This window comes from Malaclemys terrapin, chromosome 14 (genome assembly GCF_027887155.1).
Source record: "Malaclemys terrapin pileata isolate rMalTer1 chromosome 14, rMalTer1.hap1, whole genome shotgun sequence".
NCBI lineage: Eukaryota > Metazoa > Chordata > Testudines > Emydidae > Malaclemys > Malaclemys terrapin.
In genome coordinates this window covers 31,020,959-31,035,363 of record NC_071518.1, presented here as the reverse complement: position 1 = coordinate 31,035,363, position 14,405 = coordinate 31,020,959, and the positions used below count along the sequence as shown (strand labels likewise).

The 14,405-nt window shown below is 39.9% G+C and overlaps 1 long non-coding RNA gene across 1 annotated transcript in view; it reads left to right on the top strand.

The window, feature by feature from the left end:
• The window catches only part of LOC128848853 (uncharacterized), a 76,187-nt gene that overhangs the window by 33,628 nt on the left and 28,154 nt on the right, over positions 1-14,405 (top strand). Inside the window, exon 4 of the long non-coding RNA XR_008447113.1 lies at positions 10,852-10,938. This is a non-coding gene — a long non-coding RNA (uncharacterized LOC128848853). The remainder of the gene's footprint in view (positions 1-10,851; positions 10,939-14,405) is intronic.

Genomic DNA, 14,405 nt, shown 5'->3' with positions numbered 1-14,405 from the left:
AACTGAAGTCAATGTAGCTAACTGAATCTACACCAGCTGAGTAGCTGGCCCTCACTTTCTCTGTGTGCCTGTATATATCTATGTGTGTGTCTAAGTATTTAAGAGGAGGACAGTGCTTAAATACTGTACTTGTTACACAAAAGTTTAGGTAGACCACAACTTATGGTGATGTTGTCTTTTTCCTACTTATTTTTTAAAACCAGCTACATCAGTAAGAATGTGATTCAGACTTTAAATGCCAAATTACCAGTGTTTGTTCCTCCCCCTCCCCTCCTTCAAATAAATAAAAGATCCTGACACCTCTCCAATGAGAACATGTTAGGAGGGAAGAAAGATGTAAGATGTAAATCAATAAAAAACTGTTAAACATGAAAGGGTTGGGGTGTTGTTTTTGTTTTTCACTTGATTTGTTGCAATCAGAGAATTTTACCTTCAAGAAAAGTCACCTTGACTTTAGAAATTAAAGAAATCCTGAATGATATGCTAATTAGGATGCATCTCTTTGAAAACTTCTAAATGGTGCTGAATACATTTTTTTTCTGAAACGCTCTTCTGGTTTCAGTAGTTCATGTAAAGTTCTTCCCTACTTTTTTTTTTTTTTCCTAAAGAGAGTTAGTTGGTCAAGTTGATCCCTTGTTTGAAATTCAATCAAGGGCATTAAAGTGTAAACCAGTTGGAAAAACAAAGAGCTTAGGGAAATCAGTTTCTTAAACAACAACAAACAAGCTCTCTGTAATCTTCTTATAGAAATTAATGAAGGGAAAAACCCCCTCAGCTTGGGGGGATAATGATCCTCAGCTATCATATAACAAGCCTAGAAGGTTTAGGGAGAAGGTGAGAATTAAGAAAGCTGGATTAAACTGAACTTCCAGAAGAACAAAAAAGAAATTTGGGATAAAGATCACAGCTCTCCCAATTTAAGATTGAAAAGTAGTTCTAAACTGGAAGCAGTGGTCTGGCTTAATCCTTTATGTAAATCTGTTTAGAGTTAAGTTTGCATCTCAGAATGTTTTATTTCTCAGATGCAGTTAATACAAGAAATGTACAGCCGCAGAATACTTTTTAATACTTAAAATACTCTGGAGAATTATTTTTCTTAACACTCATTCTATGAAAATAAAGCCTTTTTATCAAGGAGTGTTGTATGATTTGAGAATCATAAGAATTTTGTTACATGTATCTTTTTATGCTTGTTTTTAAATACATATTCTTTACTAATTAATCTCCTCAAATTATTTAACTAGCAAAATGAGATCTCTTTACATTTCAGCCCTACACAAGACGGTGGTCATAAGGGAGTTGCAGATAAACTTAACTAAATTTAATTAGGTATCTAGGTACCACATGTTTATGCTTTAATAAATGTAAATACGCTTAGTAATTTTCACTTCAATAACCCCCCTTTCCAAAGATATGCAGAAAATGTTTTCATTGGTATGAATAAGATATCACAGATATTTTTATTTACAAAATCTTGACTAACAGTTATGTAAGTATAATTTTAAACCATCTTCTTATTCGTATTCTGTTTGAACCAGCTGATGTGGTTTCTGTTTTAAATTAATAAAAAAGACAGCAGTGCAGTTGTTGATTTTGTCTCTAGCTCCCCTCCCCAACAAAGGGGTAAATTGCCTTGTGTTTTTTCCCCCTAATCTTAAAGCTAATCAGATTCTGAAGTTGTATTTTCAGTTAGTGATGACTCAAACCAAATGTTTAAGGAAATAAATGTTTTGTTACTCTGCTGGAGCAGATAGAATGGTCACATGCCAAAATATTGTGTTTATGCTATTCTAATAAAACAATGGAGAGGTAGGTATCCAGACTTTTGGTTTGGAATTTGTGCTCTGTTCCTAGATAGGCATGGGCAGCGCCGGCCCCAGGCACCAGCCTGGCAAGCAGGTGTTTGGGGCGGCCACTCCGAAGAGGGGCAGCATGTCCAGGTATTCGGTGGCAATTCGGCGGATGGTCCCTCACTCCCGCTTGGAGCGAAGGACCTCCCCCCGAATTGCCGCCACAGATCGAGATTGCGGCTTTTTTTTTTTTTTTGGCTGCTTGGGGCAGCCAAAACCCTGAAGCCAGCCGTGGGCATGGGAGATTCCAGTTTGGGAATCTCCATTCTAGTACCATTTTTCCCAGTACCATAGAGCTGAAATGTAGAATATTGACACACATTCATGTAGGCCCAATCCTCCAAAAATTTACTCACCCACTTAACTTTATGGTACTATTCACAGTGTGTCAAGTTAAGCACATTTGTATATTGCTGTCAGACTCCTAGCTAGCCAATGTTCAGAGCAATGCTGGCTGGCATCATGAGATATGTGAGTAGAATTTGAGGCTATCAGTTAAACAATCAGGTCTCAGATACATACTACATATGATATAGACTTTACTAGAAAATACTACATTAGATCCTGGAAAAAGAATAAAATTCTGATCAGAGCAATGATAATGACTTTTAAAGGTTAATATTATGCTATCACCTTTCCATTAAGAATAAATACCTAGCAAGGGAATATAGTTCACGGTCTCTATGGCACAGTATTTCTCTTAACTGATTGTTGAACACATTTAAAACATCAAGTCAATGAGATGTAGTTAGCGACTTTTCAAAGTTTTTAGAGACAGATCTGAAATCTTGCACATTTCAGGGTAAAATGAGATCAGAGTGAGTAGAAATCACTATACATGAAATATCCTAGAGTAAAATTTATTTTAATCTCTAATTTTATTTTATTTTATTTAACTGAGAGGATTAAAAAAAGAAACTGCATTTGGATTTGTTGGTGGTGGTGGTGGTTTTTTTTTTTTTCATTTCATTTCATGGTATGTGGATAACTCTACTACTACTACTACTTCCCCTTATTCCATCGACTGCAGTCAGGTCTTGCAAGCATCTGCCATCTTTGTCTGTCCAAGGTGGCACTAAGGTCCACCTTTTTACCATCTACTTTGAAGCAATCCATCCATTGATTCCTTGTCTTTCCTCAGGGTCTCTTTCTATCTATGCTATCTTCACCAAGTCCCCTTCATTCATCCTCTATGCATGTCCAAACCAGCAAAGTCTCCATAGACAGCACACTAAAAACAAATTGTTCATGGTTTTTGAAAGTTTGGTGTAGCTGTCCAGAGTTTTTCCAGTTAAAGTTTGTATATTCTGGTTATTTTATTAGATTTTCACAAGATGTTACATGGGATTTTAAAAATCATACTTACAGTAACCATCATGGGCGATGTCCAGGCAGCTACAGACCTTTTGAAAAGATGCTCATGCAACCAAGCATAAACCTCAACTTTTGTAAAATTTTGTAGATTTTTTTTAATTAAGAAGAAATTGTGTTTTGATTTTAATATATCATTTAAAAAAAAAAGACTTTTCCCCTAAACAAAAAATGATATTGAAAGAGAAAGATTTAAGGCTTAATTTCCTTCAGCCAGCCTGTCTACAGTACTTATTTCACCTGCATCAGTATAGTATCTGAGTACTCTAATGTTTTAATGTGTTCATCCTTATAACACCACTGTGAGATAGGGAGGAGTCATTGTCTGCATTTTACTGATGGGCAACTGAGGTACAGAGATGTTAAATCACTTAGCCACGCTCACATAGGAAGTCTGCAGCAGAGCAGATAAACGGATCCAGGTTTCCCAAGTCCTAGACTACTGCCCTGATTGCTGGACCATCAATAGGGTGTATACTTAATTAGACTTGCTCCCTCCCATACATGCACACACTCTCCACTCTGCTTTTCTTTGGTCCTTAGCTGCCCTCTTCAAAAAGTCCTCGTAGAATACTCATCTCACTGGATGAAAGGCCCTTCTTACCTTCCCAAGATGTGGTGGATCCATGTTCGGTTCCAAATTTGTCTATCTCATCTACAATTTCATTGCATCAACTTTGCATGCAGGTAGACGTGCTTATCCATTCCTTCTTTATTTTTCAGTTGCCAATGGGCAAGTGAGTCCATTAGCTCCAGGAGATGGAAGTCCTAGTCACAGCCCACTTGGGAACTGACCATGAACTTTGGCTGGTCCTCGTGAATGATATCCTTACAGAGAGGTTGCCATTAAAATGTATCACTTAGAATAGGGAACAACTAATAAAAGCACATCTACTTAGGGCTGGTCCACACTAACCCCCCAGTTCGAACTAAGATACGCAACTTCAGCTACGTGAATAACGTAGCTGAAGTTGAAGTATCTTAGTTCGAACTACAAGGTACTTACCATGGGTCCACACGCGGCAGGCAGGCTCCCCCGTCGACTCCACGTACTCCTCTCACGGAGCAGGAGTACCGGTGTCGACGGCGAGCACTTCCGGGATCGATTTATCGCGTCTAGACAAGACACGATAAATCGATCCCAGAAGATCGATTGCTTACCGCCGAACCCGGAGGTAAGTATAGACGTACCCTTAGAATGTGAAAAAAACTCTGGAATCTTAGATGCCAGAGGGTAGTAACTGCTGGCTAATACTGGCTTCTCAGGCCAGGCACTGTATTTGTAGTAACCCACTATACTCAGATAACAATTTGCAAATGATACTAGCCAAGATGTGAGATCCTATCAGTCCATGCCACTTTTCAGCTTCTCAGGTGCTTCAGGCCTGTTACCTATAGTAAGGTGGCCACTTATTAGTTCAGATGGTTATTCCCAGTGGAGGGAAGTGTCTTGGATTTCTTTCTAAATCTTTTCCTTTGTGGTATTTGACACATTATTTAATGATTTTGTTCAAGCTGTTGTGTGTCTGCCAAACTGAGCCAGGCCTTTCTGATGTCACCACAGACATGGCTGAGCAGGGTGAAGTGAGCTTCACTGGGACAGTGTCTTTCTGTTTGAAGCCATAGGCCCAAAGCCTCCTGCAGAAGGAGGGACAGTCCCCTCACCCGCCAGAGCCTATAGCCCAACATCTGAAACAATCATGGTGAAAGGGAAAAATTGCAGGACACCTATTACTGTGTGCAGGACACCTGCTGTTGTGGACACCTGACCACCAAGAAGCAGGAATCTATATGCCATTGGAATGAGATAGGTGGAGAGCAAGAGCAAAGGGTATTGCTTCTACTGGAATTGTAATCATTCTCTGATGATCTAGCACGGGGTAGGCAACCTATGGCACGCGTGCCAAAGGCGGCACGCAAGCTGATTTTCAGTGGCACTCACACTGCCTGGGTCCTGGCCACCGGTCTGTGGGGCTCTGCATTTTAATTTAATTTTAAATGAAGCTTCTTAAACATTTTAAAAACCTTATTTACTTTACATACAATACTAGTTTAGTTATGTATTATAGACTTATAGAAAGAGACCTAAAAATGTTAAAATGTATTATTGGCACGTAAAACCTTAAATCAGAGTGAATAAATGAAGACTCAGCACAGCACTTCTGATAGGTTGCCGACCCCTGTTCTAGTGCCTGGCTCGCTACACTCACAAAGAATCAGGAAGCCTTGAAGTAGGGAATAATTCCATTGTTCTCCAGATGCATGACCAATAGTCATAAAAGTAGTAAATAACCCATGTGGCTGCCTATTGTGCTGGTGGCTCAAACAAGGGGGAAGCTATAAGGCTACCCCCAAATCACACTGCGGATAGTTTAATACTTTCTACTGAAGAGTCATCCACACCAGAGGGTCTGGTGAAGTCTGTGGATGCCTCAGTTGGAAGTTCCTGCCTAGTTTAGGAACTCTTGAATGCTCCCCATTGGATTCCCACATGCATTCACCGTCCACCACCCCTTGTGACTCCTTGCTTTCTATCTGCCCATGCTTCTGTTTGGCTGCTGCTTAATGCTGTTTCCTGTCTGCTGCTCCAATTACTGTTCTTTTTGGCGGTTCCTTATGAGTGCTGCTGCATATCCTGGCCTTGAGAATACTTTTGGGGAATGAAGGAAGGTACTGAGCTCTCACGGACCATTTCAGAGTCTGTCAATGCTGTATGGCAGCCTCCTAGTCATCCTGTGACCTTTGGAAAGATCGTGCCCTCTGGCAGGAAAGAAATCTCTGGGGAGAATGACAAAAAGGACAGAGCTGTATCTGTCTTCCAGAGAGGGCTATAAACTTGCCCCTCCTTTGGTTAAATTGAGTTGTCCTACAGAACATGGAGAAGCACAGTATAACAGTAAAGTTTCTGCCTGTAAGTATTTCCCTCTTACTGCAGACGGCCAGGTCTGTGAGCAATGTAGGCCTGGTAAAGAGCTGGCAGCATTGTAATAAAACCCTTCCATTGGCAGTACTCCTACCAGGGATCTTACCGTATTCTCAGGAACTGCAGCATTATGGAACTCAAAGAGCCAATTGTTTAACAAGCAACACTAGTGGCAAGATCTCTTGTAGCTACCTAGTGGGTAGAAACCACTTAGCACTCGTATCCTGCTTTTCATTTATAGATCTCAACGTTCAAATGTGGCTAGGTGTCATTCTCTGGTGGTGAAATAACAATAAACTCGGGCATAGAAAATGTCTGACTTGCCTGAGGTCACATGGCGATTCAGTGGTGCAGTTCAACCCTCCTGGCCCTCAAATCTGTGTGGAAGCTGCCCTGCTCTGCAGCCAGATTTAAAGGTGACTATACATACATGACTAGTCAGAGGCCTCTTTGTACCTAATTCTGTGGCTGGATTGCATGACCAGTGGCACAGTTGGTCTCCCCTTCGGCTCTACTCATGTCCCATTCATGCAGGTTGCAGTGGGTTCTTCCAATCCATCCCTGCAGTTCCCCTCAAAGTGTGCCTCATGGCTGTGGTGAACTTCCTTTGTACCTTAATTTGCCATTGTCCACTTTCAAATGCATCTGAGTTCCACATGTACTGAAATTTCTGTGGAGAGAAACTATGAAATACACAAAAAGAACAGGAGTACTTGTGGCACCTTAGAGACTAACAAATTTATTAGAGCATAAGCTTTCATGGACTACAGCCCACTTCTTCGTATGCATCCGAAAGCTTATGCTCTAATACATTTGTTAGTCTCTAAGGTGCCACAAGTACTCCTGTTCTTTTTGCAGATACAGACTAACACGGCTGCTACTCTGAAACCTATGAAATACACGCATCTGTCTGATTTTTATTTGAAATAGAATACTCGGTTATCTCCACATTTAATAAGAATCCAGAAGCATATAACACAGGTTGTAGGGAATGGTTTTAATCTGTTTCTCACAGACAGCGTGCTCTCTCTCTCATATCTTCACAAACCTAATGAAAAATTGGATAGTAACATGTAAATCTCAGTAAATGTTACTAATTGAGGTTATTGCCTAATAGCATGAGAGGGAACATTTATTTTTTTGCTGTGGAATACGGCTTGAGGACATTTAAATATATCTCTTTCAAGAAGGAATGCTTTAATAAGCATCCGTGTTAGGGGGTCTGAGCTTTGTAGGCGTGGTGCAGACCAGATGGGCAAAAAGGCACATTGCCTGGCTACAACTGCCCTGCTTGTCAGCCCCAATCAGACTTGCTCTAATCCTTGTTTTAATTTACTCAGCTTGTACAGCACCAATCCTGCCAGTGCAGTCCTTAGGGTCCCTTCATTCCTGCCATTTATGACAAGGAATATGCAAAGGCACAATTATTCATCCACTAAGGTGACAGAGAAGTGCTCTGCTTGGGAATATGTTTCCAGGCTTTCGGCATCATAATGTCAGTTGTTAAAGCACTTTGCAGTTGCAAACAATTCTTAGGAGACCATTTTTAAAAAAATATTTTTGAGCACAGAAGTGCTAAGACTTGAACTGGTCTAAATGAATCTTTATTGATTCAGAAGAACAATATTGGAAAGTTTTCTAGACACAAAGTATCACACACTTCTGCCTTTTATTCGGCTGAGATGGTTTTTAGTTAATTATTGAGCTTTTCTCATTTGTTAACTAAAGACAAAGGATAATATATTGCGCCACCCTTATTAAGTTTTACAGATTTTTTTTATTGTTTATATTCTGATGTATACCACATTCTAAAGCAGCCAAAAGAGAGAAAAACAAAACAAAAAACACTCAAGTATAGCATTCAGCCTCTCACTCCATGATGTATTTCATTTGCTACGGTCAGAACAATTTTAACAATGCCTTTCATTTTCCTATAGCCTAAAATGATTTTCCTTCTGTGAGGCCATTCTCCAAAAGTTCTCTTCCCCTTTCAGAGTATCATTTGCAATTTAAAGCTAACCTGGTGAGTGTACTAACAATGGGCCTGCCCATAAAATGGTTCAAGGCCTGCCTGCATGCCTAATGAGGTTGATGTTGAGCTATTTAGCTCTTTGTCCTTCCATAATATCTACTTAATGCAGTTCAATGGGAGTGGATTGTTAGAAGCACTAAAGATTCTATTAAGTCTTTACTAAAGCCACTCTATTCTACTCCAGCTGTATAGTGGCAAGAGCATTAAATTTGAGAATGTAGTGGGAACAAGGAGCTTGAAAAAGCATCTATAAAAAAAGGACAAATTTCCTAACGAAGTAAGACCACACTCAATTTTTAAGACCTGTTACTGTTGTATCTAGAGCTAAAGGTGTTTATGATTTGGACTTTACATTATATTCAATTAGTCTTATAGTCACTAGCATATACATCGTTTTTTGGTTAAATAAAACTGGAATACATTCAATTCTCATTTTCATCTCAGAAAAAAATAGTGAATTGTTTCAAAGGCTTCACTTCAGATCACTTTGGAATTAAATGCATCTACCCATTAATCTAAATGGTCTAACAAGATTGATCTGAACTGGTGAATTCCTATGTGCTTCATGATATTCTTACTTTGCAGGGGGATAAACAAAAATATTAATTCAGTACATTATTTTGCTGAAGGGACTGTTTTTTTTTATCAGGCCTGTATGATGCTAGCCACCAGCACTGGGGAGGTGGAGGAAAGTGAGAGAGAGAGAGGGTAGAATGGCCAGGATTTCACACAGTTGCCATTGACTTGGCTTGAAGAGGCAAGCACTAAGCTGTCTTTTCAACCATAGTAAAAACCCTCCATCTGGCCACCCTAAAACTCTGTTCGCTTGTTCAACTTGCTGTCGGCTGATTGGGCTTTGTGAAGCAGAAGTAACAACATCAATGGTATAAACCCTTTGCCACTTGAGAGTATTACATTTCATTTCATGCTTGACTTAATCAAAACTGGGGAAATGAAATTTACACCTTTTTGATGTTCTTTTCCCTGCTGTTTAAGGAGAAGAATCTTAACCCATTTGATCTTCACATGCGCCCAGTAAATGACCAAATATGCCAAGCTGCCAAAAGCAGCCGGCTGCCAGTTGCCAGTTTATGTCAGGTCACTCTGAAAGAGCTTAATGCAGAAGGTCTTAAGTTTACATCCCCAATACTTCAATTTGCAATACCGTATTTTAACACCTGTCGACAATTTAGCTCCTGTCCCCATTAATATTAAGCTATTCTTTTTTTTTAAAAAAAAGAAGGGAAAATGTCATTTGTACAGGAGGGAAATATGTTAATGGTTGGCTGTGCGACTGAGTCGAGAGAGATGCAGAGATTAAACTATTTCCGGATTTGAATCACATCTTCAAACCCTTTACATTCGTTCCTTTCTTCTCTGGCTCTATCTATGTGATATAAGTGGTGGTGGCTGATTCCCTCTGCTAATAGCATGGGTATGCTGTGTAGAACTGAAGAATGGAGGGTGTGGCAATATTTTCATTGTGCCAGTAGGGGACTGGTTAAGCAGGAGATCCAATTGCCACCGCACGAATGAACAAACAAAAAGTGAGACAGTGACTGTGAAATTCTGTTTAGCAACTCATTTATGGAAAGAGCACTAGATTCCAGCAAAGCAGAGTAGGAAGTCGGTTTTGCTTCTGGTATGTTGCTCCCAAATCATTGTGTTGTTTGGACTTCATAATCAATCCACAGCTGTTAGGCAACTTTGTGGGCTCTTGTCACCACCTGCATTGTGGTGAATCCAAACACATGCTAAAGGAAAAATCACTGTGGTTTTGGTTTTCCAGTGGCTGTACTGCTCCCCTGCAGACTTCTTGCCTTTTGTCAAGGGCCCTCATTTATGACTTGATGAAAACATTTGTAATAGATAATCAAATGCTTATGTGTTCTGAGGGACAATGTCCTATTTGTTAAATATAAATTAACATTAACACAGATCCCCACTGCAAAAAGGCGAAGGGTTTTGACACCTTTTCAGCAAGACAGCCTGGGCCCCAGTAAAGAAAGCCAAGAGCCTGTAAAGGAACTTGTCTAGAATGGAGATCATCCGACAGCTCTTGTGTGACAAGATACATAGTTTCTATTCATCAACAGGCAGATTATTGGTTACTATAGTTTCCCTAATGCTCAAATGAAGCTAAGGCCTAAGCTGAACAGAATAGGTTAAAAGGTGCCGATGTTCGGGCCCGCGAAACCACATGTTGAGAGTCAGAGACCAAACAAAACAAAGCGCACATCTCTCTGGTCTTTGATGTCTTCTCTGAGGGATGCAGAATGAGAAAAATGCAACCATGCCCCCGGATCCAGAGGTTTGACTGGACCTGTGACAATGCTGTAGTGTGGGAGCACAAATCACAATAGGATAATCATTGTACCCAAATCATCTGCCTTAGGGGTTGGTTATTTCTTACAGAAATAAAAGATAAGAAAATGTCACTGCTTATCTTCATAAATTGGCATAATTGCAAGCTTATTCCCCAACTTGTGGTTTGTTTTTTTGTGTGTGTAAACAAGCTCAGGATACTTGAACTACTAAGTTTAACTAAATGTAATTTGCTGTCTCCTGTGCATGTTTTCTTTCTGTCTGTCCTTTAGTATTCTATTTATGTAGTGTGCTTAAAAACGTTTTACAATGCTTCAGCTAACAGCTTTTTATTTCAATGTCTGCCACAGTGTCTGCCTTGAATCCACTGTGGAACTGGCATACTGACTGCCGTACACTTCTTGCATGAATCACTGCTTCTCCTCTTTCTTCTGTTTGTGAGTATACAATGTTTTCAAACAATTCACATTCACCATAAAAAATGTTGCATGTAGGGTATCCCTTGATAGCACCAGCACTGCTGTTGAATTTTTCATAAGCAGGATTAAAATAACCACTATTTATGCTCATGATGCAGGTTTCTCCCACTACATTGAAACTCAGTTTAGTATTTTAATTTTTTATTAAAGCTCCTGTAAGCAAGCTAAATGTGCATCAGTACTGTAGCGAGAATGCCTGCTTTGATAGGTTATGTTGCCACAATTTGCTGCTCCTCTTTTAATATTCCAGCACTCCAGATCCAAGTATTATGCAAAGCAAAAATTAATCAGCACCTGCATCTTTTAAAATAATAGAATTCATGAATTCTAAAGTTTTATCAGTGTTATTGTAATTCTGATTGTCGTTAGTTCTTTATACCATTATAGAAAAATATCTAATTGTAACAACTGTATTCCTATCGAGAACATATTACTTGAATTCAAACCCTAACAATGGCAATAGGATAACTGTCCTTGAATTTGAGCCTTTTGTGATACTTCAATAGGCTTACAATGTGCTGAATTAGCAGGCATATTAATGGCCAGATGCAGCACCAGCCCATTCTTTTTACCCAAATCTTCTTATGCAAATACCCCATGAATCCAGTTCAAAGAGCTAGCTTTAAAATGAGCTTCTACACACATTCAGATGGGTCCTTTCACCACCAGCAATGAGGCTTAGATGGAAAGTGACATGAGAAAAGTTTAGACACTTGTTTTTATAACTGAACATGATCTTGTTATCATAATCTGATACTGGTAACTGGCATGGTCTGGTTGTAGAATTTTAAGCCTTTAACAGCGGGAGGTAATCTCAGCCTTTGTGAGAGAATGTACTGAATTCTCTACTTGGGGAAAGCTATCAATGAGAATCCCAGTTCATGCTTTTTCAAACAAAACTTTTTCATGGTGAAAGCTTTTATCCTATGATAATTACTCAACTGATTGCAGTTGTGCCTCTAACATTAGCAAGCGTCTAACAAAGGTAAATAAGAAAAGGTTGCATTATTTTAGAATAAACAAATGATCAAATAAACAGTTTTTGTTTGCTTGTTGAACTATATGGTAATATGAGGCCTTTATCAAAAATGCTAATGTCCACCAGCATGTTCAGTTGGTTAGTAAAAGCTTATGGATATTGTGGTCTTACTATAGTTTAGGTGGTTATTCCACATATACTGTATCTAGGTGAGGGAGGGTGTTTTTAATTATTTAATTGTAAATTCATGAAAGACTTGGAAAGGAAAAGAAATGAAATAGCTATAACACATTGAATCAGTGTGGCTAAAGCTCTCTTTCTTTAAGGATATTTTAAGTTTGTCTGTTTCACACAGATTCCATGATTTTGATGTACTTTTCAGTCTTTGAGTTTAAAAAAAAAAGGGGGTGGGGGGATCTGCTGTTGACATTGCTTGTATAAACTACCTTCTTGTAGATATATTAAAGTTGACCAATTGAGATAATTCCAAATACCTGAGATAGAAACAAAAAGTGAGAAAAATTGGTGGTTCTTCTACCATTTCATTTAGGAAACCTAAACTCTTAAGACTGTACAATAATGTCTTCTTATCAATCTGTTTACCATTTATAGTATTTTTCTAAATTATTAAGCACTTATAGCATGTGTTGCACTGTCAGAAAAAAGGAAGACCGTCCCTACTCCAAGATGCTTAATAAAATAGATTAATAAGGAAAAGCATGCCATTAACTGGGTTGTCAGAGGATGGAACACAGCAATACATAGATTTTATATACATACAGTAACTAGCAAAAATATTGTGGTCTGTGGTTGACAGGCTTCACAATAGAATACATTATTTATGTAATGGTAGTAATCATGATGAGTCCATTTAGTACTTCTGTAGGGTTCTCTTTGCAATTCTGCACTAATTCGCAGACTCATAAGCAACTCAGTCAAGGCTCTCTTTATTTAAGGGCTCTCAAAATTTAAGGACTCAGATTCATGAGACAGATGCTTAATCTTTTGTTGTAAATCTGCAAAAATGAACACATGCTGAAAGAAAGTGTAAAATAATGTGCAAGTGTAACCCACACACTTTCTGGGTGTGGTGTTCTGTCCCAGCTAGTGGCACTGAGACCACTTAGGGAGAGTTAAATGGGTCTGTTCTACAGCCTTAGCTAACAGCCAGTTGGCTGTTGAAGCTCATGCACTAAGCTTCAGAGGTTTCCAGTTCAATCCCGCCCGTTGACAACTGGGGTCTGTCAGTGTTACGCAACCTCGATTTGAACTTAGGCCTCGATCCTGAATTCTGATGTGTGCAGCATTACCCTTGCACCATCAGTCAAAGGGTCTGTCCAAGTGAAGCCAATTGGAGCATTACTGCCTTAGTCATCTAGAGTAAGCTTGCACATTATTATGACTATGACAATTTACATTAGTTGAGGATCTGCCCCAAAGGCTGTGAACTCCATATGGGCGACCCCACATGAAGTGCACAGGTAGGGTGACCATATGTCCCGTTTTGGCTGGGACGGTCCCCTTTTTCAGCTCTGTCCCGGCCGTCCCTCCTTTTTCCCCAAGAACTTGGCATTTGTCCTGGTTGCAAGGCAGAGTGGAGAGCAGCAGCTATGACCCGGGGATCAGCTGAAGGCAGCGCTGCCCACCAGCAGTAGTGGAGAAATTTGCTGCTGGCGGGCAGCGCTACCTTCAGAGCTGACCCCCCCCACCCCAGGCGGCGCATACTTCGGTGGATCAGCCCCAGCTGTGGGTGGCATGGGGCTCGGGCGCTCAACTCCAGCCCCGGGAGGCACTGAGTTCAGGGGGTCAGCCCCAGGGTGGCACAGGGCTCGGGCACTCAGCCCCAGCCCCAAGCAGCATGAGGAGTGCAGCTCTGTCGAGCCCTGTGCGTGGAGAGGGGGGAAGGGGTGTTCAGGTGAGCCCTGGGCTGTCCTGTTTTCATTTTAAGAAATATGGTCACCCTCATCCATGGGATTCCTCATGTAGAATTGTAGAATCAGGCTTCTGAAGTAGATTGAACACCTTAAGAGATCACTGTCAATATATCTTAGATGCGTGCACATGAGCAACTTATGCAATAGAATGCCCTTGCCAAGGTTAGAATATTACACTTGGAAGAATGTATTTTTCAACATTTACTTGAAACGTGTGTGATGCTACACCCCATATTCTTCATATAAATATTGTTATAATATGATTATGGCATAACTATGACATGTTTATGCAAGATGGGTTGTGTGAGGTATCATTAGAAAGGTTATGATTTACTGAATATGACTATCCTATTTGTAGGCATGTATCTAAAGTTAGGAATATTGACTATGTATCAATTACAAGTGGGTTTACACCTGGAGAATGCCACCAGAACGAATGCAATCAGTGTGGATGGGCCATTAGGGAGAACAATAGGTCTTTGATGATGTTAATCTCCCACCATCTGAGGAAT